Genomic DNA, 24,542 nt, shown 5'->3' with positions numbered 1-24,542 from the left:
TTTAGGTATTACAAGAAGATCTATTTGTTGTTATATATGTAACAACCAATCGTGTTGGAGACAATTGCAATAGGAACCGGTTACAACTTGTTGCTTAAACATCCTCGTCATTAGTGGTGGCCGTCAGTCTGATTACATCACCCACTGGTAAGTTGTTAAAAAAAGAATATTGCTTTTTAATTATATCTTGATGGCCAGGGACGACCTTTGCATTTATGTCCGCAGGGGGCGGGTGGGGGGGGAAGAATCATTTGATGATCTATAATTTAATCTGAATAATTTCGTGATCCGTAATTTAATTTGATTTGAAGTGACAAACCTTGCAATGATTATTACCTTTTTTATGAGAAATCACTTCATTAAGTGTAAATTATGCCTGAGCTATATCTCCATACCTTTGGGGTTAAATAACGAATTAATAACTCACATTGCATGATCTCCTGATTTGAAACCCTTGTTTATGACACATCTGTCTATTGCCATGATATCAATCCACCCCAACAAGGCTCCGCACTCGCATTGCATGGATTTTTCAAGGGCTGTAACAGTAAGCAGATAAGGGGTGCAAAAAGGATCAACTGTAATAGTGTAGGATGGGTGGAGCAGCAGTTAGGCATGAGCCGAACTCCACAAATGCTTTAGAAAATTGCCCTGAGGCTTGTCAAATTTTTAGAGAAGCTAGGTGGATTGAATTTTTCGAGCGACTAAAAGGGTCAGAGGAAAGTGTTGCGCTAGAATTTGCTTGAAATCTGGAAAGAGATCGAACAGAGGTTAGAGGTTTGACGCTGGAAGTTACAGAAGAAGTAGTCACTTGAGTGACAACACTTCAAACTGAAGGCTAGAGGTGGTTCAACCGGAAAGTCAATGACCCATCCCTCAAGACTAAATTTTTGTAGGGAGAGGAGCAATTGGTTAAGAAGGGAAGGGGAACTGATCGTCTTTCCCTTCCACAACCATGGGATGATGTCGCTTTGTTTATCATAAAGTACATTACATGTGAAGGGCGTGCAATGATAGTTTTCAATTATCATTTCTCACTGCTGAATCATCTTTGGCACAGGAAATTGATCAACCTTCCTTATTTCTTGCTGGAGAATTTGAAGCATATGGCAGCTTTGGTGAAGGTTGCCTCACACCCGTAAAGCTGTATCACTAATCATGGAATGATCACGTTGATCATATTGGAGGCCCTGGAGCAGCAAGGGTGAAGCTGGGAGGATTTCATGAACAAAAGGCCAAGAACTTCACGAAGAAAACAAGATGGAACCTCCACAAAATCTCCAAGAAAAACTGATGCAGCTGAGAAGTGGGAGCATTCCTCCAGAGTTAGAAGTGGGAAGGAATCATTGGAAACACCTATCGGTGGCAGAACACCAAAGAAAAGGGTTAAGGTTAGAATTCAACTGGAACCCTCGTCATCATTTGCAAAGAATCCCAGCAAGCCTGAAGGCACAGAGGAACAAAAGAAAGGAGAACAAGCCAAGCCACAGGATACTCCCTCACTAGGTAAGAATGAAACCCAAGCCTTTCTGCTTAAAATTAAAGAGTTAGAAGCAGAAAACAAACAATTGAAGCAACAATTAGAGGATAGGTAAAGTGAAACAAGGGTTCCAAGTCTTGACACATTGGCGAAGGCTGCAGTTAAATTAGAAGTGGAAACTACATAGGGGCCTGTCTGTACAACATGTTCTAAAGAGCTAGCAACATTAGGGCATAAAATTTGTGATGCAGACACCATCTTGAAAGAAACTCAAACTTAGCCATCGGGGGCTGCTACACAAGAACCCGTTGAAAACTCTTCTGTTACACGAGAACCAACAACCGAAATGGAGAACCCTATGGAATTCGACCTCGAAACTGAAACACAAGAACTTGCCGATGACACTGTTGTTACACAAGAACCAACAATCGAGGCAGAAGTCTTTCAGGAAGAAAAAGGGAGTGTCAACCCACAAGAACTTTTCGAAGACATTGTTGTTACAAAAGAACCAGCAGTCGAGGTAGAGCAGCTCCAATTTCCAGATGATGTTACATCCCCCATTGCACTAGTACCAGAGGTAGATTGGCACTCAAATTTCTTTTTATTGGTTTCTGAATTACATAATTGGAAATAGTTGGCACTCTCCTTGAAGAAGGGAGTAATTTCTTTAGAAGAACATTGGAAGGTTATCCACACTCTTAAGGATCAATGGGCTGAGGAATTGCTGACAGATGAACTCATACGATGGGAGACAAAGGAAGTTGAGAAGAAAAGGGAAGAACAAAGTCAGCGACTGCAACAAGAAATTAAGGACCTGACTGAAGATAAAAGAGAGATGTACGATTTAGCCCTGAATCTCTTGGGCTACAGAACACCATCTCCATCGTATCTAATTTTTCTGTGGGAAAAGTTTTATCTTTTCCAATTGAAGGTCATTTGTGAGAATAGACCCTATAAGGGTGTTTCTACTTGAACTCTTTTAGATGTATTCCGTTCCTATGATTTTGATGAACATAGTTTGTTGTGTGAACTCTTTTTCCACAATATATTTGCTGAACATGCTAGTTTACAAATGTTTGTTAACTTTTCTCTTACGTTGGGGACTTACAATTGCGGGGCTTCATATCCTTTATGAGAAACCAAATTTATTGGCATCTTGCCAAGATGTCATTCGACATGAACGAAGAAACAACAACGCTAAAAATAAGGTCAGAGCTTGGTATGGATCTGATCCTGAGGCGAGAATTCAGAAGATTCCTTAGTGCTCCTAACATGGTAGAGCAATCAACCCAGTACAGGAGAAGGATCATTGGGTTTTGTCTTAGTATTTTTTCACAGCTAAAGAGCAGAGCGTTACTGGAAAGCTTGAAACGATTTGAGGCCAGCAGTTAAACCTTACAAATGAGGGATTCCTGAGTATGCATGGATTATTAAACCAACGAGGGATTTTTGGATAGGGATTAAGTTCAAATTTCCTTTGATTTGGCTTCCACTTGATAGCTACTAGCCTTGTTATCCGCTAAACATGTATGATGAAGGATCTTGGACCACTCAACTTATGACTACTCAAGGGTACAAGAGAGAGAATGAAGACACCGTTGACGTTTATGATCTCACAAAGTTGCATCCACAATATGCTAGTGTGGAAATAAAGGACGATTTTGAACATTGAGAGGAATCTGCATGAGGGCATGTAGTGGCTTCAGTTGGGGGGGAGATGTTGGGTGCAATATTTAGGGGTATTTCAGGCACCTTTTTCCCTACTTTTGGCTATTTCTCTCTACCAAATCTATTAATCCCTTGACACAATGACACTCTCCCTGGTCGAAAATAAATCTTTTTCTATGACATATTATTATGCCATTTTTGTTGAGTATTGAAAGAAACAATGTCTTTTTGAAATGACTAACCATGGCAATTGTAGAATATGTCTTTTGGATGTTTTTCTTTCAAGTGATGCTGTAATTATCAAGGATTTTGGTCAGACAGTTGTTGTTGTTACAGGCTATTACACCTTAAGATTGTTTCTACATTGTGATGCTACTACAAATTATTAAAGACCGAGGCAGTTATTCTAGAGATATTTGTGAAGACCGTGAGCTACAATTTTATACGCAATGTTGAAAAGATTCAAGAAGCTATAGCTATGAAAAGTGGTGTAACTATAATGGATCCTTAATTGGAAACTGGTTGTAACAATTTTTATTTTATTTTGTTTATGTTAAAACAATTAGCATGAGAATCGTGAGATTCTCATGACTGATTTGTTCCCTGATTTCGGGGCTTTGTAAGACTTTATAAGGAGACCCAACCCTCTGAGAAGGGGACGACAATTTTTGAAACAACATTGATATTTTGATCTTGTAACTTTCAGCCATTTTAATACATCAAGTAATTTGTGATGATTTTACTATTATTGTGTTGAATTCTTAAGTAGTCTCATTCAATTCCTACACCCTGCTAGGGAGGAAGGGCCCTCCTCTTTATCAAGGATCGCAATATTAGTAGTGTATATATTTTCTTATATGTGTATGTGAATTTTATACTATCGTTGCATATATTGTGGAACAAACACATTTCTGTGTTAGATTTATGGTATATATATATATATATATATATATATATATATATATATTTAATAAGGTCGGGTAGTTGATATATTACCAAAAGCTTTGATGGAGCAAGCTCCTATTATAATCGACTGTAGCATGATAAACATCTAAGCCATGCGATACGAACGCATTGCCTTCTCCTAATCTTATGTTCAAAACTTCATGTATTTTTATGAGTATTCTTGAGTATTGCCTAACAAACTGACCTACTAGGAAAAGAAATTTACATATCATGGATTCTCTGACACTTTTTCATGGCTTATAGACTGATTGCTCCTGAGTTGGCTGGTTCTTCTTGTCATAATTGACTGAGTTCTCTCCTTCATTGCTCATAGTGTTGTTTTTGTAATATGCCATTGCTTCTTCTAGATGTTTGCATTTGGTTTTTAGTGTCATGATTTCTTCTTTCTGCATTGCCATGTTTCTTTTCTGGAAACTATACTCCATTCTCATTTCGTTTATGACATCCTTGAGTGACTCTTGCAGGTGTTGAATCATGAATTTATTCGCTTTGCATGCTGGACATGCATCATTCCTTGCTTCCTTTTCAATGGGGTTGAATTCCATTTGATTTGTTTGATTGTTCTTCCTATTGCTATGCTTCTCCTTGTTTTGCTATGCTTCCTTGATTTTGTATTGCCTGAGATAATTCTTCTTCTGCTGATGTTGACCACTTTTCTTTTGTCTTGCGCTTTCCTACCTGTTGTAGCTCTGTCCCTGTGAATGAAAGAAATGAAAGATGACCAAAATTTGGATATAATAGTTGGGGAGGAGGGCTGAGATGAAGGGAGGGGTAGATGAAGGGCGAGGGTGCTCATAAAGGCTTTGTGCTGCAATGGATCGCTGAATGGAGGGAGTGATGGGATACAGGGAGCGCGAGATAGGTAAGAAGGAAGGTGGGGACCTAAGAGGAAATCTGCTTGCTGAACAGAGGAGGAGAGAACGTTGTGGATTGTTAGAGAAGACAGGGAGGGGATTTGAAATGATAATAACACTAAGCTAACATGGGAAATTGAGATTTCTTCACTGAGGTTACTGCTGCGATTTTTGTTAATGCACCCTCTATTCTTACAGTAATTTAGTGCAGCCCATGACCTGCCTTCGATGGGATAGATTGCAACTTGGTTCTTGTGACTAGGATTGTGATCGTCCTGCCTGCTGTTGCTCATGCGAGTTTCTGAAGGTTCATGATATTTCCTTTGCCTTCTCATGATTTTCTACCTTTCACTGTGTTGATGTGTCCTTTGTTGATTTTTGACTGTTGTTTTTTGATTTATTTCTTTTATCATTGTGATTTTTCCCTTGTTTTTGGTGAGCTTCATACTTGTGGTTTTTTGTTGATTATTATGCAACAGAGTTGTGATATTCCTCCTAGTTTTCACGAACATTCCATTAATTTTTTTTCACTGCTTGGTTTGCGAAATAATCCACCTGTTGATTGTGAATTCTCAAAACATGTCTGAAGATTACATCGCTAGAACCTTCTAAGTTCTTCCTGATTCTTCTAAAAATTCTGTTCATGAACTCATTGCTTGGATTTTTGTTTCGTGCCATTGCCTCTATTATTATGGCTGAGTCTCCTATTATTATAGGATTTTGAATTTCTCTTTTTTTTTATTATTCTTGTTCCAATCAACAAGCTGTATGCTTCTACCTTATTAATTTAGATTTGTCCCAATCCCCATTCATATGTGACATTTTCTTTCCCATCAGGATTGAGGATTATTCCTCCTGCCCCTGCCTTTCCCGGATTATGCTTTGAGGTCCCATCAAAGTATAGATAATATCTATTCTGATTTTTCCTCCAGCTTGCCAGTTCCTCTTCGTTCATTCTTATTTTCCATATATTTCCTGAGTTTATCTTCCTCTGTCCTTTTTGCCCATTATTATTTATTATGGCTTTGCTGAGCCAATCTCGCTCTTCCTGTTGAAGAGTGTTATAATCTGTTGGTGCTGTTCCTTTGACGTTGAGGATTTCAGAAGTTAATCCCCACGTTTTTGAGAGGGTCTTCCCTATTCTTGGAATTTGATTTTTGAAAATACACTTGTTTCGTGTCAACCAAATTTGCCAACATAGAACTACTGGAATGCACTTCCATATTCTTTGAATTGTGACTTTCTTCTTTGTTGTGTATGGGTAGGTCTTCTCAAAAGTTTGAAGAAAATCCGACAAGGGCTTTTCAAAATTTAGACTTATTTCCAATGGACTTATCAGCTGTCGACAACATTCTTTGGCAAAAGTGCATTCTTGGAATAAATGTTGTATATTTTCTTCAGCCTACATGCATAATAGGCCTTGAAAGCCTTTTTTTTTTAAGTTTTCACTGGTCAATATTTTCCCTTTTAAAAGAGTCTAGATGAACATTTTGATCTTAGGCAGACTTTTTGATTTCCATGCTATTTTCCAAGAATCCCAATCTTGTTGATTTGGTTGTTCTTGAAGGATTTTATATCCAGTCCTAACTGTGTAATGTCCACTGCTTGGATCCCAGAGATAATCATCTTCCTCATCATGGTGAATTGGCGCTGCCCCTTTTAGGAGCTGCCTGATTTTGCTCCATTGCCCTTCCAGATTTTCAGGAATTGTTGAAATTTTCCAGTCTTGCCACTCCTTTTGGTTCCATAGAGAGATTGAGTGTAAAGTATTGAAACCTTTTCCTTTCATTACTCTTGTATGTCTTCAATTTCTGGGTGAGTCTGTAGTGGTTCTTTTCTCGTGATTCTGTCCTCCCAAATCAATATTGTTTTTCCATTGCCTGGGATTTTAGAGATGTAGCTACTCATTAAAGGAATTGTTTTTTTACTAGCTTCCATGCTTGGGTACATTGTCTTGTTGGGATATTTCCATTAAGCAGTCTTTTACTGGAGCCATCCATGTATTTTGATATAAGAGATTTTTTTTCCACCAGCTCCCTTTTCCTGTAATTAGTCTCCATACTATTTTCATTCTAGGGCTGCATTCATGAGCCCAGGTATCTGTATTGATAGGCATCCTTGTTCATAAGGTAGTACTACTTGCTCCCACCTGACCAGGCTAAATTTTTTGTTTTCTTGCTTCCCCCCTTGCCACAGAAAGATTCTTAATATTAACTCCATTTGTTTGTGGGCACTTGCTGGGGCCATGATTATTGCATATTGGTAGATAGGTAGTGCTGCAAGGAGTCTTTGATTAATATTACCCTTCTTGCCATGTTCAGCCACATCATACCCCAACTTTGTATTTTGTTTTTCATTTTTTCAATCTGTTTAGTCCATATTTTTTTCTTCATGCTCTCTTTTGAGATTGGAAGTCCCAGGTAAAAGAAATGTGTCCATTTTTCTTGTACAGGGATGTCTAAGATTTGTGAGATCCTTTGCATAGTTCTGGGAGGGGTATTCCATCCATATATTTTGCATTTTGTATTGTTTAATAGCCCATCTGAAACCTGTAAAAAATCATCCAGAACTTTTTTGAACCTCCTTACTATTATTGTTGATGCCCCTCCCAGTAGCAATGTTTCATCAGCAAAAAGTGAGTGATTTATTGTTTTTACTCCTTTTGCTATTCTGATCCCTGTGATATTTCTTTCCTTTCTTTGTTTTTCTAGAGCCCTGCTTAATGTTTCCTCCATTATAATATATAGGAAGGGAGAGAGAGGACATCCTTGCCTAAAGCCTCTTGTGCTTTGAAAAAATTCACTGGGCCTTCCATTTATGAGGGGGGAAATCCATGGGGTAGAAATGCATGCTTGTATGACTTCCATTATTTCTCTTGAGAAACCAAAGTTCTGGAGGACAGCCATTAGATATGGATGGCCGACTCTATCAAATGCATTTGCAATATCTAGTTTGATTATGAGGCCTTTTTCTTGCCTTAGCATACTAGAGTGTATAGCTTCCTGTACAATAATTACATTATCTATGATTTTCCTGTTGGGCACGAATCCTCCTTGATTTTTAGATATGATTATTAGAAGCACTTGAAAGTGGAGGGGTTTGTTTCCTTTGGGACTAGAGCAAGGTAGGAGGATTTTGTGTTGCCTCCTATTTTTTTTTTTTGAAGACATTCTTCACCATTCTTAAGAAATCCTTTCTGATAATGTACCAATGGAATCTGTAGAATGCTATTGTGAAACCATCTGGCCCTGGGGCTTTGTCCAGATGCAGGCTCCATATGGCCGCCACTACTTCCTCTTCTATGGGTTCCTTGCACATTTCTGCATTTTGATCTTTTTTAATTTTAATTTTTTGTGCTTTAAGAAATATTCATATTCAGCCATTTCTTCATTTGCTGAAAGTAAGTTTTTAAAGTGCTGATGGGCTACTTTTTTTAGTTCCTCTGCACCTTTGACCTCTTGGCTTTCAACTTGTATTTTTTCTATTTGGTTTCTTGCTCTTCTAATCTTCATTGTGTTGTGGAAAAATGATGTATTTTTATCCCCTGCCTTGAGCCACAAGCTTCTGGATTTCAATCTTGCCTCTTCTTCTTCTTTCCTGTTTTCCCTATATATTTCCCAAAAAATTTCCTTCTCTCTTAGATAATCTTGCTTGCCTTCTTCTTTGCTTTCTTTTTCAATTTGCATGCTATCCATTTTCTGCTGTAACTCTTTTTTTTTCATTTTTCTCTTGCCCATTCCTTTAGCTTGGTTCTTGCAGTTTTTAATTTTGTTTCCCAAATATACTGTGGTGATCCTGTTACTCTTGGCTCCCATGCTTCCTTGACTAATTCACTGATTTCTGTGTTGCTGTCCCAAATTGAGCTGTATCTAAATGGGAGCGGTCCCTGGTTTTCCATTTTGCCCATGACTATTGCCACCGGTTTATGGTCAGATGCTGTGGTGTGTAAAATTTTTGATTTGATGGAGTTGTACACTGCTGCTATGTTTTCTTGTATCAGAATTCTATCCAGCCTTTCTTTTATGTTGCTTTTGCCCACTCTTTTATTGCTCCAGGTGTATTTCCCGTTGCTTGGCGGGATGTCTATTAAATTGTGCTGTTCCATTATTTCTTCTAGAGCATCCTTAGATGAGTCTGTGTGATATGTTCCTCCAAACTTTTCTTCTATACTTCTTACCAAATTTAAATCTCCTCCTAGTATTATTTTCCCAGCTTGCATTTCTTTTAGTGCTTCTTTTATGGTGGCCTAGCATTGCTCTTTTTCCTTGTAGTGATTTGGGGTGTATATATTTATGACACTGTACTTCTCTTTTGTACTAATTTGCATTAGATCCATTTGAATCTAGTGTTGATATTTTTTGTGTTTTATTAATTCCCAGGTTCCTTTTTTCCATATTGTGCAAATACCTCTTAATGCTCCTGTTGCCTGTATTGCTTCCCCTTCATAATTTAAGTTTTTTTTGTTGATATTTTTAGTTTCTTGGCTATTTGTTTTTGTCTCTTGAATCATAAGGATGTCTATGGTTTCTTTTGCCAGAATATCTCTTGTGGCATTTTCTTTGATAGATGATCCCATTCCTCGGCAATTCCAGGAGACCACTATCATTATTTGCTTATTGGGTGATGCATGGCTCCTTTCCCTCTTTGCTGGTTTTTTGTTGTTGTTTCCTATACTCATTCCTGAGAAGGTTTCCATAGGTTGTTGCGTTCCTAATGCCATTTCCTTTGCTGTTTCTTCATCCCTCAATTATTTGTTTGTCTTTTGTCCTGCTTTTTTTTGATATTCTACATTTGGGAGTGCTTCCTTTGACTACTTTCTTGTTAGGGTTCCGTCTACTTGCGGGGGGGGGGGAGGGGTATGAGTGTTTGAGACCATAGGGGATGAAGGGGGGTTGGGGGTATGTTGTGGGGATTTAGATCTGGATCTTGGTCCAAGGGATTGGGGGGATGAAGGGTCTAGTGGATCAAAAGGATTGAGGCTAGCAAGAGGATTATTGTCTTCTTTTGGTGATAGAGGATGGAGATCGAAGGATATGGAGGGCTGCGAGGAAGAGAGATTTGGTTGTTTGTGGACTGTCTTCTTTCTTTTGACTTGTTCCCATTTGTTTTCTAAATCTTAAATCTTTTCATTTTCATTTTTTTTTTGTACATCTATTAGCAAAATGACCATATTCGTGACATACCTTTCATTTTAAGGGAATTTGTTCATAATCCAGCTGTTGTATGTGCGTCCACTGATCCACTTTGATTTTGATGGCTTCTGGAAGCCCTTTCCCAATATCCACTTCTACACAGATTCTGGCGCATGCATGCATATTTTCCTTTGGCTTGCACCTGTTGATATATTTCCCGACTGCATTTCCTATGGCTTTAACTGAATCATCTCCCCAACAGTGAAGGGGAAGGTGTGGCAGTCTGACCCAAACGGGGATGGCATTGGGTACATCCATTTCTGGATCAAAATCCAGCATCCATCTGTTTAAATACAATCCCCTTGTATCCATAAAATAAGGTCCATTCCTAAATATCAGATCTCGATCCTCCTTGGTTTCAAAGTGAAAGGTGTAGTAACCTCTTCCATAGAACCTGATTGAGATTTTCCCATCTATTGACGCAGTCCAGTTCCTTTCTACCCATTTTTTCACAGTTTTGGGCGATGGACATAACCCAGTAAATTACCGAACTAATCCACGTTCCGCCAGAGAAAGTGCTGCTTTACGGGGAAGGGCAGGAGGGAGTGATATTTCAGGGATGTCTTCCATTATTTTAACAAACTTAGTGACTGGTGGTCTGTTCTTCGTCGGGCCCATTGCAGAAATGAGAGAGGTGAAAGCTTTTTCTCTTCCTTCATTTTCTTGTTGTTGATCTGAAAAAGTCTCTCCGTCCTCTGATGCATCCATGATGCTCAATCCCCAACAACAAGAGGCTGTTGAGGGGCAGCTGCGTGCTGTTGTGTGCTTCTTGCTGCGATTGCTGGCTAGGGTTGCGCAGCGCCTTCAACAAGCAACGCGATAAGGTATTTTTGGTATGTTGTTTTATATTATTGATGTGAGTCAATCAATAAATATATGGTGCGCCTATTTCTTTTCTAGAACTTATGAAGTGTGAATTTCTTCCTTGTTGAATGAATTTCAATTACGCAGTGTGTTTTTCGATTTCTACAAGTGTGAATTTCATTTTTGCAAGAGTGTTTTTAGAATTTTGCATATGTGTTCAATGACATCTTTTGTTGAAAAGTGTGCAACAAGAAATGCTTGTTGAGAATGCAACAAGATGATGGAGCTTAGTGGAAAGGAGTCGCCTTCACTAAGTGGGCCCGCAGGCAAATTATGGCGCAAGTTCTATTTTTGGATCCCAGCAGGGATGATCACAACAGGAGTGACCACAGCAGGGATGATCACAGCAGGAGTGACCACAGCCGGGATGATCACAACAGGAGTGACCACAGCACGAGTGATCATAGCAGGAGTGATCACAGTAGGAGTGATCACAACAGGAGTGATCAAAGTCTATTTTTAGACTGGCTGTCAAAAATAGAAAAGTCAAATATTATTGTATCATAATAATATTTGGACTATAAACTTGACCTTATTCTCTTGGAGCACTTCAGTTTGAGCTACAGATGTGGCACATGCAGCTGTCAGAAGGAAGTACTCTTTCTTTGTGGGTCAGTTGAGTTGTTGCATGCATGAATTCAGTTAGAACTCAATCAGTTGAGTTTGGTGGAGTTGATGGAGTTGTGTTCAGTTTGACTTGGTTAAACTAGTTGTAATTAGTCTAACTGCAAATAGACTAATGATGAGTTGTTAAACTAATTATTAACTCATAATGCAACTATAGAATACATCAGTTAACTCAGTTGCATGTCAGTGCATGTTCAGTTAAGGAGGGACAGGTGTTAGAGGATCAGATTGCTATCAGTTGTGACTATAGTTGTGCATGAGGATTTGCACAATCAAAGGGATTGAGTATGCCAATGAATTGGCCAATACCAAGTATTATAGCCTCTGCTCACGTCTTTCCCAGTGTGAGTGATTCTTTGGAGGTTAAATACGAATTTGGTAAACCATTCTCATTCATTCTGGAGCAGGTATTGTGCAGTGGAGGCAGGGAAGCAGCGGGGAAGATTTGGAGATCAAATCTGAGCTGTATTGTGTGTAGCATGAGGAGATAGTACTGAGTACTTGTGAGGAGTATTGTACTATGTATTGTTACATGATTCAATCACTATAATATACAGATATTTGGGGTTTTTTTGCGAGATGCTTTCCCCGGGAAAATATTGTGTTGATATGTGTGATTGATGCTTCTATGTACGCCTGTGAATGTTTCTGCTTCTTTAAATTGATGATCAACGTAGAGGAGGTTATGTATTATGCATGTTCCGCTTATAAGTGTATAATCAGGATAATCTCTGTGAATATGTGTCATATTATTCAAAATTTCTACATGGTATCGGAGCTGTTGATCATCTGATCTACTATTCAGGAAGTGTTTACATTCTATTTCTTCAGGCAGAGTCTGTAATCGGGCCAGGTAGCCTCTAGATTCATCCTTATTTTGGAAGGTGAGATATCTGGTGAAAGCCCATACAGTCGATCTCTGTACAAGAAATATTGTGTTCTCACGAATCTTAGATCCGAGGCAGTTGAGTTGGTTGCTGGTGGAATTCGAATTTGCAGCAGTGTTTTCTTGGTGTCAAAACTCAGATGTCTTTCACAGGATTGCGATTGGAGTATGCCCTTGAGGGAAGCTCAAACTATATTGCATGGAAGGATAGGATGGAGGCAGTATTGGATGATAACGGGCTGAAGGAGTTCATAGAGACGGATGTCCCAAAGCCTACTGATGCTACTCAAGTTGATGCTTGGCAAAAGAAGACCGCAAAATGTCGAAGGATTCTGTTGGAGGGCATGAAGGATCACATTGTGTCCAACCTGCATGGAAAGACTTCTCCATATCTGATGTGGAAGGATTTAACAGATCTATTCCAAAGCAAGAGCGATCAGAGGAAGTTGGTGCTCAAAGATAAACTCAGAAACATCAAATGCGAGAATGGTGACAGTATGCCCAAGTATCTCACGAAGTTCACTCAATGCCGGGATGAGCTGGGAAGTGTGGGGGTAATTGTTGAGGATGAGGATATGGTGAGTCTAGCACTCCTTGGCCTTCCTAAGAGTTGGCATAGCTACCAGGTCTCGGTGAATGGAAGGGAGAAATTTCCAGGATGGGAGAGACTTTGGTCGGATCTTGTGCAAGAGGAGATTAGACGGCGCACCAGAGACAGTTCTTCATCTATGCATGATGAGGAGAACTGTGCCTTAGTGAGTAAGGCAAAGAAGGGGAAGGGGAAGGTTTCTCTTTCCGAATCTAGTTCTCCCAATGATGGGAAGAAGGTTGACAAGTCGAAGGTGAGATGCTTTCGTTGTCAAGAGTTGGGCCATTATGCTACTAATTGCCCAAAGAAGAAATCCAAGAAGGGATCCGGGGAAGGATCTGAAGACGAGGCACTTGCTTCACAGTTCGAGTTGGATTTCACACTCTTCGCATGCATGGTTTCATCCATGGTGGGAAGTGGTTGGTTTCTTGACAGTGGAGCTTCTTTCCACATGACCGGTGACAAGAGTTTGTTCAGTACTTTGGAGGAGAAAGATCTCCAAATACTCACATCGATGGGTAATGATGAGAAGTATAGTGTCTCAGGTGTAGGCACGGTTATTTTTCAGAGGGAGCATGGAGCTCGCCTTACCTTGACCGATGTCAAGTATGTACCAGGACTGAAGAGAAACTTGGTGTCAATCGCGATGCTGGAAGACAGAGGCTATGGTGTAGTCTTCAGTAAGGGAAAGGTTTTCCTTACACACATGATCACTAGACAGGTGAAGCAGATTGGTTCACGAGTCAAGAACCTGTATGCTCTTGAGGTTCAAGATGCATGCAAAGCCTTGAGCAGCGAGGCAACTGATGGAGACTTTGTGGTTGAGAGGGAGCGTATATTACCTCTCAACATGCAGAGCCAAAAGAAGTCTAAGATGATTGTGGAGGAGCCACGATTGGTGCAGCAAATTCAGGAGGTTGTGGAGCAGCCACAACAAGGGAAGCTGAGTGGAAATCGAGTAGAGACATCTACTCATGCAGAGACCTCTAGTAGGGGGAAACTCCGATCCAGGTGGGTTGAGGGATCGCATGCAGCCATACCTCCAGGTAGGAGGTGGGGTGATGTGGATTGATCGTCCCAAGGAGGAGGGGCAGGATCCTTGAGGTACCCAACCTCTTGGATGAGACCTTGCTACGGGAGCCCTGATGTGGAGTAGCAGGACCTGATTGATTGGGTAGAGATAGATGCGGATGGAGCGGCAGAGAGAGTGACAGTGCAGGGAATCCCAGGACAACGCATAGCTAGCAGGTTGCAACAATGCGAGAGGCACAAGTGTTTTGCACAGTGCTAGGTGGCACAGAGAGGTGTGCAATGGTGCGAGATGCATGGAGATGTTGCAGTAGCACAGATGTCAGAGAGGGAACACTTGTTAGCAGCAAGTAGAGCTTCAGCATCAGAGGGTGTTTCTAGCCCAACAGGGAGGTCAGTTTGGAGGTGCAGTGCGGATGCAATGCTGGGAGATAGAACTAGCAGCAGCACAGATGCAGTCAAAGATCAAAGTGACAGAGGCTAGAGCAGTCAGATACTGAAGAGCACAGAGATGCAAAGTCTTCAGTTGACAGAGGCAATAGCATTCAGAGACTTTGATGACAGAGCAAGTGGACCAACCAGATGTGTTGCATGGAGAACATTCCAGAGTTACAGGATCAGGTTTGAGAGGAAGCCTTTCTTGTTGAGAGGGAGTGTTGAAAAGTGTGCAACAAGAAATGATTGTTGAGAATGCAACAAGATGATGGAGCTTAGTGGAAAGGAGTCGCCTTCACAAAGTGGGCCCACAGGCAAATTATGGCTCAAGTTCTATTTTTGGATCCCAGCAGGGATGATCACAGCAGGAGTGACCACAACAGGGATGATCACAACAGGAGTGACCACAGCAGGAGTGACCACAGCAGGGATGATCACAGCAGGAGTGACCATAGCAGGAGTGATCACAGCAGGAGTGACCACAGCAAGAGTGATCACAACAGGAGTGATCAAAGTCTATTTTTAGACTGGCTGTCAAAAATAGAAAAGTCAAATATTATTGTCTCATAATAATATTTGGACTATAAACTTGATCTTATTCTCTTGGAGCACTTTAGTTTGAGCTACAGATGTGGCACATGCAGCTGTCAGAAGGAAGTACGCTTTCTTTGTGGGTCAGTTGAGTTGTTGCATGCATGAATTCAGTTAGAACTCAATCAGTTGAGTTTGGTGGAGTTGATTGTAGAGTTGATGGAGTTGTGTTCAGTTTGACTTGGTTAAACTAGTTGTAATTAGTCTAACTGCAAATAGACTAATGATGAGTTGTTAAACTAATTATTAACTCATAATGCAACTATAGAATACATCAGTTAACTCAGTTGCATGTTAGTGCATGTTCAGTTAAGGAGGGACATGTGTTAGAGGATCAGATTGCTATCAGTTGTGACTATAGTTGTGCATGAGGATTTGCACAATCAAAGGGATTGAGTATGCCAATGAATTGGCCAATACCAAGTATTATAGCCTCTGCTCACGTCTTTCCCAGTGTGAGTGATTCTTTGGAGGTTAAATACGAGTTTGGTAAACCATTCTCATTCATTCTGGAGCAGGTATTGTGCAGTGGAGGCAGGCAAGCAACGACGGAGATTTGGAGATCAAATCTGAGTTGTATTGTGTGTAGCATGAGGAGATAGTACTGAGTACTTGTGAGGAGTATTGTACTATGTATTGTTACATGATTCAATCACTATAATATACAGATAGTTGGGGTTTTTTTGCGAGATGCTTTCCCCGGGAAAATACTGTGTTGATATGTGTGATTGATGCTTCTATGTACGCCTGTGAATGTTTCTGCTTCTTTAAATTGATGATCAATGTAGAGGAGGTTATGTATTATGCATGTTCTGCTTATAAGTGTAAAATCAGGATAATCTCTGTGAATATGTGTCATATTATTCAAAATTTCTACATCTTTTTGTTGCCCGGCTAAACATGTATCGACATAGATAGTGCTAACTCCTTTGAAATAAAAGACCTACCTTGGTTGACAATTAATTTTTGTGATTTAGTTGTTTTTTAGCATGATAAAATAGACCAAACAATCGCTAACATGCAGGGGATCTCCCCGATATGAGGTCCCAATTAGACCTCACACCATTTGGTATAGGAGTCCCATGTAGCTATATGGTCTGACCACCATTGAAAAGGTTTTAGAGACATGCCTTGGTTATGACACATACACAAGAGATCACAAAAACCTCTTCGGGGAAAAAATTATGTAAGTTTTGTTTGACACAAATGTAAGATGCACTCGGAATTTCCATGACTGGTAAACAATGAGCCTATGGTTAGGGAAGTAATATTATTATCCTAAGGGATACCTGGGAGTGAAGAGAAAGGGTTATTGATTACCTACAAATCAATTCATAAGATAAACAACAATCATGATGGTGTAACAACACTCATTCAACAATATCCATATCTAAGCAACCCATCTAGTGTAAAAAAAATTATTGGCATACTTTTCAGGCTTCTACATCTTATTATATGTTTGCATGTCTTCTCCATAATAGGGCGCAAGTTGACCATCGCTTTGACTTCAAAGCACCAGATCTAAATCATCAATGTGTGTAAGAATCCATTCAATCACTTATGCATAAGGAATGATTGGGAACTTGCATGCAATCTTGTGCATTATGGACCACTTGATATTAATGTATACTTCCAAATATTTCAAGTTTTCAGAGAACTGTTTCTGCATGAATGTGTCTTTGATGTCTTTCCACGTGACCTCAGTAGATTTGTCTATGAAGCACTATGTATATGCAAATATGGGAATGGTAGGCTTTGTGACTTCTACCACTCCTTTAGTGCGTGCTTCTAAATCTTCTTTAGGGGCCACTCGACGTGTAGCGGGAGGCATCGTTCCAATAGGTGATGAAAGAGTAACAATACTAGCAGCTTGAATACTTGTATGTGGAAGCACACTTATGGCGACAAAGATTAGCTTTATGAAATTATCTATGTATTATAAGAAATAACTTAGAAAATCATATTAAAAGAACCATCAAATGTAACTAAGTACATAAGCCTATAAATAATGGGACATAGTTACTTGTACAGGAAAGAAATCTACATAAAAACAAGGAGGGTGCACTATCAAAGCTCGAATGAAGTTCAAGGGTGACTCAAGGATTTGAGGTGCACTCATACACTAGAGCAAGAGGGAGATGTCATCAAAGGCACAGGGTGCACTAACGAAGCATGAAGGAAAATCATTCGGGCCTTCAAAGTGCGCTCATGCACTCAAAGAGACTAAGAGGGCGAAAGGGTGCACTCCAAAGAGACAAAAGGGTCAGGATTTAGGCCTTCAAAGTGTGCTGATGCGCTCATGAGGACAATGAGGGTGAAAGGGCACATACTGAAGAGAGGAAGGGGAAAAATTTAAGCTTTTAGGGTGCGCTCATGCGCTCAAGGAGGTCATAGTTCTTCGTGATGAAGGAGTGCACTCTTGGGGAAAACTTGTCTTTCTGGGTGAAATTTTTTGAGATAGTGAGTCTACAGATTCTAGGACTGCACTCTATCTTGGAATGGCTCAAGGAAAAGTTTAGCAACAAGATAAAATGATAAGAATGTTGAGAGGAAAGATCTACAAGTTTTTATAATGTTTGTCGCAATCATGACTACAATATGAAGAGTTACAAAATATGAATAGTTACCACTTGTAATAGCAATTTGACACTTGTAGAAGCAAGAATGAAGTGAAATGCCAATTAAAAAGATGAAAAGAAGTGAAACAAAAACAAGGTAAGCAATATCGACAACAAAAACATTAAAGGAAACCAATAGAATTGACATGCAAAACTTACTTGGAATGAAGATCAACGAAGAGCTTCTTGATCCAGAGAGGTGCGCCCAACCTAGATGAGAATGATTATGAGAAAGAATGATTAACTAGGTTGATTATAAAGAGATTAATTGCAAATCCATTCCATGCATGCTCGCCACTTTTTGACGAGTGAATGAGTTAGTTAAGATAATTGAAGTGGGATCCTATTTTTTAGGAGTGCACCCACATGCAACAAGAATTGCATGCATGTTTTTGAAATGGCACATGTATTTGTGCTGAAGGAATGCACTCAAGGAGGGTGCATTAGCTGAGCATGAAGGAGTGCGCTCCAAGGAGGGAGAATTTATTCAGCTCGAATGAGTGTTGTTGGGTCCTTTGTTTTGGGGGATCAAATATTTTGACATGTTTTGACCAAGTCAAAAACTAAGGAAAGAGAGGAAATATGAGGAAAGAGAGGAAATCTTCCAGGATTCATCAGAAATTGAAGTCGGCAAGCGGAAAACAGGGGGACATGCAAGCGCAACCAAGCCACAATGGTTGTCGCTGAGAGAAGGAGCAGTCACAATTGAGCCAAAAAAGCAACCAATGAGGAAAGCGCATGGCATCTAAGGAAGAAACTGGTAGTTCATGCGAGAGAAGTTTATAAAAGCTAAAGGAAAAGGCAACCAAAAAAGAGAGAGCATACATATGTCAAGATGCTGTTGCTGAGTCTATTAGACTTATCTTTGTTCTATGCTTAATTGATTCTGGGCTACTTTGTATGTTGATTCTCCTGGTCCTTTCTGAATGGCCATAGAGCCAGAATGTAATGATGCTTCAAGTTAATGGGAAGAGTTGCATGATTTCTTTATTGGTATGAATGTGTTAGTTGCATGGCCTCTTTAATTTTTTTTTCTTATGAATGAATGAGTATGCATTCCATCTCTTGGATGTTTTTATTGTTACACTTTGTGATGATATGTGTCAGATGCTATGATTTCTAAATTAGATGTGAATGATAGTCTTTGCGCAACTCTCCTTGAGGCCTGGTTATAATCCCTATCTTAGTAAGGTCACGACATGCCTTGGGTGAGATGACTTGCTCATTTTGGGTAAGTTGAAAATGTCGGCGTTGCACTAAACTACAATCGATTTTTTGTTTGCCCTTGTGCCTGAACCTAGGGTATCTATCCTGTATAATTTTCTACCAACAAATGGTTCCATTGCTGGGACTTGAAATTTCTTAAAGGGATCTAGACAAGGTGTCAAGGATTTTTAAGAGGGATCTTTAGTATTGGTGGCATGAGAAAGTAGATTGGTTTATTTCTCAACAAGTGCAACTCCGACACAAAAGCGTGAAGTGAGTGAAGGAAGAATTTTTGTACGCGAAGCTTGCGAGTGATCGATATGAGATATTCTTGTGTATGTTCCCCATAGACCTTTACAATTGGTTGAGAAGGTTGCAGACAAAAGAAAATACCAGTAGCCAAAATAAATCTCCCCGTACCTAGACTCATGATGACTTAGTTGAGTTACACCATCTCGATACGAACCTAACTCAGGTCGTCGATTTATGGGTATAAGCTAATCTAGAAGGGTACATTATTGAGTTTTTTGCAGAAGGACACTTGTTCTTTTTCTAAGGCTGAGGCCATGTTAAATTCAGGGTTACGGGGAATACTGCTGAAGGAAGGTCAGTTGTGATTTAAAGTTTTAATGGTGGAAGAGAACTTGCTTGTGGTCCAGGGCCAATCCATGGCCACTTAAAGCCCCTGTACTAGGGGAGGGGTATAAGGGGAAAAACGTTACATAGTTGCGAATTGTAAAAATGTTATATAGATGGACGTAGATGAATTTCATAAGGCTAGAGATCTGAAGGCACAAAGGAGGGCTAAAATAGCTGAAGAATGGTGAGAGAAGGCTTTGTGGGAGATCCATATATGACAAAGGGAACTACACCAAGTAGGAGAAATGTTGAATATCTTGGAAGTACGAGAAGGAGGAGGAAGTTGGTTGGAGTTGCATAATGAGGGGGCATATAGATAAAGTAAAGCCTGACCTAGTAGGTGAGGTTGGCACCGCTACTGTGATGTGGGTCGAAAGAAGTAGTAGATATTTCCTCTTGCCAGTAAACATGGAGCCGCCAAATGGATTAGGCCTTATAGGCCAAAGGGAGGGCCTAGATGATGACATGTACTTCACCATGAGGAAGTTTTTTTTTGAATATTATGTGTCTCCTGAGAATAATAACTCACTACCGAACAACTTAGGTAACACTTCTCCCGACCTTCTCCTTGTACTTTATCAAATCCCTGTTTAATTTTTATCTAAGCTAGTTTAGATTATAAATCTCCACAAAGTACATGATACCTACAAGGCTGGTATCTATGGCAGTAGAAATAGTAGTTGTAATTTAGGTCTTCAAGGGTCATCACAATTCGATTCACAAGGGTACATACTTGTCTCACTTGTTCAACCATGTATGGCTGGCAATATGGTGGGATCTTTTACTTGATATCCTTAGTTCTCTGGGAAAGAGAATGAGGATGTCAAAAAACATTGGTACTTGTGTGAGGCTATCTAGAGGGTTTTCTAAAATCTAGATACCATGAAACTGATTCAATTCCAGATCACTCTCTGAGAAAGAGCACTGAGATGGTTCATTAAGTGGTCCACCCTAAAGCAAAATCCAACTATAGATGAAGTTCGGCGGGAATTCGTTCAATAATTCAAACTTCCACAAACTCATCAACATTGGGTATTTGAATTGTGGTAAATCAAGTAGTAAGAGGGATAAAATGCATGGGAAATGATGCAAATGTTTAAGTATGGCATTGGCAAGTTGAGTTACCCCATTGATCGCAATCGCTAGCGATATTGGTTTACCAAAGCACTACTGCCACTCACCTGCACGCCGCTGACTCAGCAAAATATTGACACCCTACAAGACATGGTGGAATAAGTAATAAAGATCGAGGCTATGGAAATATATCCACACAAACACTAAGGAGGGGCGGTTTCCCATGATCCTACTCTCATAAGATTGTAGCATCAAATCACTGATATGACATAGAAGTTGAAGGACATGCATCCATCGTGACCTGCACGACCTCACATGCGGTGTACCAACTGCCACGTAGAAGGGAATCATGCCACGAAGTGCCCAAGACAAAGGGGTCTGAGCACTCCCTCTGTACTGATGGGTCCCTCTACATCCTTACCCACTGTCGAAGTTGCGTAGATTGGTACACAAGTTTTATATCTATGCTACACATAGTTTCACGCCTTTCTTAACTAGCAGGGTGCATCTTCGAACGAATACTGTGAAATATACCGAACATATGGGAATCTTCCATGACTATATCCAATCTTATAGAAATATTCAAATGTCCCAAATAATGTTTTCTGTGAATTTTGTGGCTTTCCGGCTCACCACACTGACCAGTGTAGAGCATTAGATGCTCTAGTTGATAGGTTGGACCATTCTCCCTTTAGGATTAATGAAGGTCCTCAAGGAAAATGTAGAGTCAACACACACGCAATAGAGGATTGCCCATAACTAATTTCCAGATGGGAAGAGTGCAACCTGCATAGGGGGGAAAATTTGATCAATACAGAACCGTGGGAATCCAAACCTGCTTTGATGTCAAACATTAACATAGTCACTTGGGGGGGGGGGAGACCAAAGCAGTCTGGGGCCATCAAACAACCATGGATCATAAATCTTGCCTCGTCAAAGAATTCATATGATTCCAATCAGTAGAAAAAGTACTATAAATATTCCATATATTTTCAACCAGATGGTTCCGACTGATTGCCCCCAAGGAGAGCAACCCATAATTTTGAATCCAAGAAGCCCAACTCTTCAATAGAACAATTCCCAACCTATAAAATAATGGTTCAAGGTTTTCCTGCAAATCATGAACGATGAACCGATGTTGGGGTAGTTGCAGAAGATGCTTAAAGTTGTTGTCAAGGATGGGGAGCTCTTGGAGGGGCTAATCTCTGCCAACTTGCCTGAAAATATTTCTAGGAGAGTGTAAAGGAACAAGAAAAGGATAGGCATGGAATTCTGTGTTGATCGCCAAATTGCGGGGTTCCAGGTTAAGGATACTATGATAGATTTGGGGTCAGGCCTGAATATTATATCAATGAAGATTTGGGAATCCCTAGGAAGACCTAAGATGAAATTCTCCATTATTCAGTTGCACATGGAGAATCAATACTATATCCTCCCAAACAGACACCTAGAAGATGTAGTGATTGCCCTAAAGAGGGAAACAATGACCTTTGAGGTGAATGGGGTTTGGGTGATTCAACCCTTAGCTCCCTATTAAGGTCCTATGTTCACTGAGCCAATTGACGACATGGGAGAACATGAGTTACTAGATCAATTATACCGGCTCATAACAGGAAAGAGAGAAGATTACATCAATCCTACAATTAATGGGTTAATCAGCTGGAGAATTGTTCAGAGCTCGAAAGTTAGATCCGAAGCTACATGGGATGATTGGAAGCAAGGAGGTTGTGAGATCCACTCTAGGCGATGCACAACGATCCTCTGTATCCACTGTGTTGTTATAGAGGTATAATAATTTCTTGTTTTTAATGGTATGGGTTCCATTATTGATTTTATCAATGAAGTTGATTCAAACATTTTGGAAGTAGACAAGATACCCTTACTGGATGTCGCCCTTCAAGTGACCTCAACAATGTGGTGGGGATCCCATCGCAACCACCTCAGAGAGTGGGAGATAGTTAAATCCACACTGGTATGTAGATTTGGGTATTTAGAGGATTGCTCGCCCGAACTCATAAAGTAAAAAGGGTACACTAATCGCCACCAACATATATAGAATTTTAAAGACAGGTGGACCCAGGAAGGACTTCTTGAGAGTTTGTGGGTGCATAGCTTCATCCACACACTGAGAACATTCCCCCAGACATGGTACATTAAGGAGGAAATAAGGAGGCAAACCAGTGAATGGGATTGCATGATAACACAATTCGTTAGTGTTTTCTCCTTTTCCGATCACGACGAGAGAATAATAGTTGTCTTGAAAGAAATCAGGAGGGTCTTGTTCCTAACAGGAGAGCCACCTGAGGACTATTAAAACCAAGATGCCTTCAACAATATATATGAATTTGAATTTCATTAGACTATGGCTTGAGGGAAGATAAACTTTGAACCTGATGGAGACGACTTAGAAGAGCTAAGGCACTTGACCTTTAGGGAATCTGAAGGGCAATGAACTGTAGAAGATGGGCCTATAACGACTGGTCCACAACTACAACCTCTCAAGTTGAGGTAGCACAACATTGGCACTAAAGAGAAACTGAAATTGGCTTCCATTGGGGAATACTGGGACGAAGAAACCACCAAGAAGATCTTGGATTTTCTGAGGGAGTATGAGGAATTTTTCCTTTTGTTTGTTGCAAATCTTAAAGGAATTAAGGGGGAGTTAGGAAAAATCGAGATCGTACTGAAACCAGATGCAAGATCGGTGAAACACTGGCAATATTGACTAAACCCAATGTTCAAGGAGAAGGTGAAGGGGGAGATTGAAAAGATGTTGGTAGCGGGGCTCATCTTCCCAATTGATGAGGTTGAGTGGGTCAGTCCACTTGTCATAAATAAGAAAAACGATTATGAAGAAATTCGGGTTTGTGTAGATTATAGGAGCTTGAACAATGCCTGCATCCATGACCCCTTCCCCACTCCATTCAACAATAAAGTCCTTGATATTGTTTTAGGTAATGAAGCCTACTCCTTCATGGATGGATTCTCTAACTATCACCAAATTTGCATTGCAGAGGAATACAAGAAGAAAGCCACCTTCATGACTGAATGGGGCTCTTACACTTATCATGTCATGCAGTTTGGGTTGAAGAATGCATTGACAATATTTTCAAGGATTCTGATTGCTTCTTTCCATGAATGTATCCACAGATTCCTTGAAGTATATATGGATGATTTGATGGTCTACAAATTATTGAAAATACACTCCATCTTTCTTAGAATAATGTTTGATCATTGCATGCAACTACAAATTTCTTTGAACTTGAAGAAATGCATTTTTACTGTCAGTTTTGGAACATTTCTAGGGCATATAGTCTGGAAGGAAGGAGTGTGTGATGACCTTGCCAAGGTTGCAACGATCCTGAATATGCCTCCCCCAGCCAGTGCTAAGAAACTAAGATTGACTCTCGGCCACACAGGATACTACCAGAGGTTCATCCACAATTATGTTCAGATCACTGCACCACTGGAGAAGTTGTTAAAGAAATTTGAGTGGTTTTCCTAGTTCGATGAATGTCACGTTGTCTTCAATGTGCTGAAAAATAAGTTGTTAAGCACACCAATCTTGGGTTACCCGATTGGAATAAAAAATTACATGTCCATATTGATGCATCTGGAATCACTCTGGGAGTTGTCTTAGCCCAACCCGAAGACGAAAACCTAGATCACTCAATCTATTTCACGAGTAGGAAAATTTCCATTGCAGAAAGAAACTACACCACCACTAAACATGGAGCTCTTGCGATGGTGTACTCGCTACAAAAGTTCAAGCACTACCTCCTGGGTGGTCCATTCAAGTTCTTCACTGACCACTCTACACTGAA

The 24,542-nt window shown here is 40.1% G+C and overlaps 1 pseudogene; it reads left to right on the top strand.

Moving 5' to 3' along the window:
- The first annotated feature begins 1,826 nt into the window (after positions 1 to 1,826).
- LOC149180112 (uncharacterized) overlaps positions 1,827 to 24,542 on the top strand; it is a 104,682-nt pseudogene continuing 81,966 nt past the window's right edge.

This window comes from Pinus tabuliformis, chromosome 3_2 (assembly GCF_031772625.1).
Source record: "Pinus tabuliformis cultivar Carrire ecotype Pingquan chromosome 3_2, CPIR1, whole genome shotgun sequence".
Classification (NCBI taxonomy): Eukaryota; Viridiplantae; Streptophyta; class Pinopsida; order Pinales; family Pinaceae; genus Pinus; species Pinus tabuliformis.
Note: the sequence above shows the minus strand (reverse complement) of the source record. Positions and strands in the feature narration are given on the sequence as shown.